The sequence below is a fragment of the Helianthus annuus genome, chromosome 15 (genome assembly GCF_002127325.2).
Source record: "Helianthus annuus cultivar XRQ/B chromosome 15, HanXRQr2.0-SUNRISE, whole genome shotgun sequence".
In the NCBI taxonomy this organism is placed as follows: domain Eukaryota; kingdom Viridiplantae; phylum Streptophyta; class Magnoliopsida; order Asterales; family Asteraceae; genus Helianthus; species Helianthus annuus.
In genome coordinates, this window is record NC_035447.2 from 147,108,232 (window position 1) to 147,114,496 (window position 6,265).

At 35.5% G+C, this 6,265-nt stretch overlaps 1 pseudogene; it reads right to left on the reverse strand.

Annotated features, from left to right (window-relative positions):
- Positions 1–1,465: 1,465 nt before the first annotated feature.
- LOC110914343 lies at positions 1,466–5,774 on the reverse strand (annotated as a pseudogene).
- Positions 5,775–6,265: the final 491 nt, after the last annotated feature.

Genomic DNA, 6,265 nt, shown 5'->3' on the forward strand with positions numbered 1-6,265 from the left:
GTCTAATATGTTTTTCGAGTTGTTGTTCGAAATCCATATGTGAGGGGTTGTTAAACAACTTACAAAGGGGGGACGGGCGCTTAGGGTAGTGGCTTCGGGTACCCCTTACCCACAGGCACACACCCTGCCGGTCTTGCGGGAAGGGGTTCATCTTTGTACAAGCTTTAAGGCTAAGTATAATGGTAGGAGAGTGATAGAGAGAGTTGTGTATATGGAGAGAGGGAGGGTAAAATGGTGGGGTTCATGTTTTAACTAAGGTAGTGGTGCTACAAAATCGGGTGGTTTAGGGTAGTGGATGGTTTAAGTGATGAGTTGCGACGAGATTGGCGGAAGTTAGGGTTTGGGGTCTGAGCACCCCTTACCCCCTAAGCCGTAAGGACGTTGATATAGAGGCAATTGCACGTGGAACACCGGATTTTAATGGGGCAGTTACGTTTGTGTAAAGTTTGATCATATCTAACTCTTGATCATTTCATAATCTTGATCAACTTCGTGTATCAAGCAACTAAAGAATTTTGATATTAGATTCTATAATATTTCATGTTAAGGTAACAACCGACTATTTTACCAATGCACATTAAAGCTGGAAACCAAAACAAGTGATAGTTAGTCAAATGGCTCCCCACCCAATGCTCCACCACCGCTTAAAACAACCCCCACCACGGCATAAGTCGCCCTTTGGACCCTGCCCCACGCCCACACCTGCCCAATGGTGTGGCGGTGTGCAGCGCTGTAATTTGCTTATCTGGCACAACAATTTGCAAGGGGGCGCCATGGTAACACATGGTCTTATGTCAAGTTAGGCAGATTGAATTTAATTTCCTCATGACAGTTAATAATATCTTTTATTCATTTCATTTTACAATGATTATGATAATTATTATGTATTTACTTAATCCATCCTATTAAAGTGCAAAGTTTGGTTGTGCACATAGTTTGATAAAATATACATGATATTAGTTAAATGATTCGGAACAATGATGTACAAAGGCCCTATTGTAGTGATCACAATATGTAGACAATTAAGGAATTTTGTAATTTTTTACAAGATATCTCGAAATGGAAGGTATTGCACTTTTGGTGAGACTGAAGCACTTGTGTTTGGATACAAAATTGCCTCTGATATGTTAAACTCATAAAATGGACAACTATCAAACTTAAGGCCTAAAAAAACCTTCATGTAAGCTTAAGTTGTTAATATATATAGTCATAACATTTTATCCAATGTATTCAAAATTACATAAATCAAGTATTACTTATTCAACCTCTGTGTTAGACACGAGTTTCTAACCTAATATAAAATATATACTAGTAATTACAAACAAGAACCTGATGACACTTTTGTTACTAAATTTAGTTAGAGAGAACTTTGTTTGTGAACCAATGACCGAAAAATACTTCTTGGTAAAGTGTGTAGGCAAATATTTGTGATTCACTTTGTAAATTTTACACATAATTGTTAATGTTACATAGAGTTGAACCAAAACTTTGAAGCATTTTGCGAGTCATGTGCAATATCCAATTTAGGTGTATGCAAAGAAAATTCAGATTCTTGTGTTGTTGATGTTTCTGTGAGACCGCTTTCACTTCCACTGTTCCTCGCAACCAGCTGAACTCCAAACCCACTCCATATTGTATCAATTGCAACTAGGATGTCAATGGAACACAAAACAGCTTTGTATGTATCATCCCACCATGTAGTGTGTCTCAACGAAGCAAATGAAACATACGAAACCAATGTAACTCTATTATCATCACTCTCATCCCAAACCACATCCTCTTTCGAATCCATATCACTCATCAGGTGCTTCATACATAAACGTGAAGAAATATAGTAAAAGTTAGAATAGCAAACAACACAAACTAAAAATCCAGAAAAGTTAGTGCACCAATTCTCTGGAAGTTCCATTCTATATCTACTCCCTCTATGAAGTTGTTGCATAAACTCCTTCGCAATCTCAAGGCCTTCAAGGCGGAGAAGGATATAGTGATTTTCATTAGCCTTTCCCAGTTTGGTTGGCAAAAAAACATTAGAACTTAACTATAGTAAATATATATATATATATATATATATATATATATATATATATAGAGAGAGAGAGAGAGAGAGAGAGAGAGAGCAAGAGCCATCAAACCTTGAGCATAAATTGTAGTATAAAACTCCCTCCCACAAGTGAGACATGACATAACCATTTACAATTTTCATAGAAATCTCCAATGGTTGTAAGTGAGAAACACTTGTCTACTTTAAAGTAGTTAGATTTGTTGGGAGCTCAGGCAATTCTAAGAGTGATGTGCAAAAAGATAGGTCTAGGATTTTAAGCTAAGTAAGTTGCTTCAAGGTGAAACCTAATTGTGTAAAATTGTTCAAACTTAGATTTAACTCTTGTAAGTTGGATAACTCACCAATATCAGATGGGATTTCTCCATCTTTTAAACCACATCCACTGAGATCCAATTTTCGTAAGTTACATGCCAACTGCGGGAACACCAACGATAACCTAATAAAAGATGGACTTTTATATAGATCTCTTCCACACACAACTTTACCAATCAACCAAGAGATAAAAGGATGGGTTGGCTTGGTGAAATCTTTGAATCTAGATACTTTCAACTCTTTCAAATGTTCTAATGCATAATAGTTGACCTCTTTGTTCTTTAAATAACAATCATCCAAGTTTGCGAAATAAGGTTGGCACATCGTTCTCCAATTGATGATAATAGATCAGCTATCCCTATTTTTCTCAAGCATAACCTAACCAAGCTTTCCATGTTCGACTTGATCTCTGGGAACTCTAAACTTTTATGGCATTTTTTGATTTCAAGAGCCTTGAGTTTTCTCATCTGGACAATCGTTGGAAACATTCCAAGGTTGGGACACTTTAGTACACTTATGTATTCAAGACTATTATGTTTTCCGAGTCATGGGTGAATTTCTTTTAACTCTTCACAATCATTGAGCATCAGCTTTTGAAGACATAGTAGTCCATCAAGATCTGGTGTGCTGAGTATATTCTTCATGTTTTGGAGTACAATCACTTTCAAAACTGGTAGATGCTATTTTATTTTATAAGAATGACAAGTCAATATCATAGTTTATTAATAATTCAAATATATAGCATAAGTGAAAGGTAGAAACAAGTAAAAGCAAACAGATTCCATGCCATGTCTATGATGTTGTATTAATACATCTACGGTAAAATTATAGTGTGAATTAATGACTTATGATCTTCTACTTTTTAAAGTTGATCATATAAATAACTGTAGTAATACCTTGTAACCGTTCCAAAGTTTTTTTTTTTTGCAAGCTATCGTACAGTTTCAGAGCTACTAGCTTCATTGGTTGGAAACTATGTGGGAATGGGCTTCGAGGATAATATTTCCAGTCAATATATCGCAATTCATTTGAAAGGAAACTAGGCCCTTCAACATTCTCATCAATTTCATCATTTTGAAGACGTACACTTATCCACCTTAGCTTCTTCATGTTTGATATCATCTTACAAAACCGTACCATGAGGAGGATAAAAATATCGTATGGCTTAAGACTTGTCATTTTCCTGCAATAAAGGAGAAAACAATGTGCACGGTACTGAGTATATACTTTATAAGTGTGCTTGTGTGCATCGTGCACTTCAATGTGTGTTTCAAAAAAAGTTAGATAGCTTAATATGTACCATTGTTGCATCCCCAAAACACATGTTATCAATTTCTTTATGTTTCCAAAGTCTGCTATGTTTTTCAGAAGTGTTAGGATGTTCCCCTCTAACAATGTAATGTCCCATTTCTTGAACCAAATCATGTATATCAAACTGACCATTCATAATAGTTATTAGAGCCCTTTCTGTCAACACCTTTATTCCTATACGAGGGTGATAACCACAAGCCTTAAGGATTTGCATTGCATCAGACATGCTTTCCCACTTGAAGAAACATGCAATATCTAAAATTAACTCTTTATCCAATGTTTCAAGCCTGTCATAACTAATTTTGAGTTGATCTAAAATTTTAGTTTTTGGAGTATCACTTAGTCTAGCCAAGGTACTCCTCCACTCCTCCTCGTCTTTTCCACATAAAAAAGAACCTAAAACTTTGAGTGCTAATGGGAGACTAGCAGCATAAGAAACCACACATGATGAAAGTGCCTTGTAATCTTTTATGAGCTTTTTTCCACTATATGCTATTTTATTAAAAAGCTGAATAGACTCTTAAAATGATAATAATTTGATGTGACAAACATGGTCTCTCTTATGGGTTATTAGCAAATGTTTATCTCTTGTTGTGATTATTATTCGGCTCCCACTACTAAACCAATTATGCAATCCGGCTAAAGCATCTAGTTGGTCAATATCATCAACATCATCAAGAATAATTAGAACATTGCTACGACTTAACCTACGTCTTATCATGTGTTTTCCTTCTTCAACACTTTGCAATTTCACTTTTGTTTTCATAATTCTTGATAGAATTATTTCTTGCAGAGTTTTTAAACAGTGATTGCTTGATTCCTCTCAAATATTATCAACAATGCAATGACCTTGAAAATGGCCAGAGATTTTCATATAAAGAGAAGAAGCAAGAGTCGTCTTACCACTGCCCCCAACCCCCCATATCCCAACCATGCGCACACCAGTTGACCCAATTTCTAAGTGTGTTTCTAATTCTTGCAAGCGAGCACTCATTCCAACAAGGTCTTCATCACCGCACAAGGTTACCGAAAACAACCTATCTGAAATTGTGTCAACAATTTCTTTGATTACTTTTGATTCATGCCTGCGGATCCATATATGGATAATTAGCATATGCTAATATTAATTCACAAAGCGTTAACCAACAAAATAAGGTAATTTGATATAATACATCTTAGATCTATAAATAAAATAGTACAACACCACCAATTTCATTTTTACTATACATGTCTTGGCCACCATTGGTTGTTCAACAAATGGTAATCATAGTAAATATATACAACAATAATTCAAATTTTAAGAGACAACTCAAACCATAAACAAGGATGGAAATCTCATATAACTTCAAGTAAGTAGATAGATTTCTTATTAGGTTATTATAGCATTATATCCAGTTTACTCAGATTCCATTCAAATGTCATGTAGCCAGGTTTGTGCTGAGCTCCATGTTCACACATAAGGCAAGCCAAGCTAAAGCATTAACTTAATGAATCAAGCATAACTCTCGGGATTCACCCAGCTAGTGTTCACCCAGGATACATATATATTTGGATGGAGTAAAATGGCATCAGCATATATAAAACATTGAAAATGTAAGAAGTTGAAGTACCCGTTTGCAATGTTTTTGGGTTCCCATCCAACAATTTCACTTGCATCAACAAGTGCTTTTCTCCATGATTCAACCTTGCTCATGTTTTGTACCTCTTGTTTGGAAAATCCTCTTCCGAAGTCCCCTTCTTGTTTTCTCACTTCCGAGGGAACCACATCACAAAATATAGGCATTACAATTAGTCCTCTCTTATCCTTATATTTCATAATATATGATAGTTCTTCCAAACACCACGAAGAGCCTGCATAATTTTTTGAGAATATAATGACCGCAATCTGTGATCCTTTGATAGTGTTTAAGAGGGATGGACAGATGGTTCCACCTCGGGGAAGTGTTTCATCATCCTTGTAAGTAGAGATTTTCCGATCTACAAGAACTGAGTAGAGATGATCTACAAAGGTTTTGCGTGTATCTAATCCTCTAAAACTAAGAAATACATCAAAATAACATGACTGTAAAGAAGATGAAGAGGCCATTGATGTGTTTAGAACTGGTAGAAGTGGATACCAATCTAGGTTTTTAAAAAAAGTTAGACGTGTTTTGGTTACTTTAGCCGACTGAAAGTTTATAAAAATAAAGAGATGTGTGATGATCTAGAATCGTCCGTCTTAGTGACGAACGTGTTGGAATTGATTCGAATATACTAACAGAATGTCAGAGAATTGTTGTTTGTTCTTGAATTGAATTGGTGAGTTTCATTGTTACATACATAATTCGTATATATACATGAGGGGTTTATATGAGTAACCGCCCCAACTTAGGATAGTGAATAATAATCGAAAATATTACATAACCTGCATTATATCTATATTAAACTAATCATATGATCTAGCTTATATCTATTATTTGACTAATACCCTCCCGTAAGCTAGAGCATAATAACTGTAGAGTCCTTGCTAAGTGTGTGATCCATTGATCTGCAACAGGTTCTTCAGGCGTGTGAAGTCTTTAAACTGCAGTGCTTTGG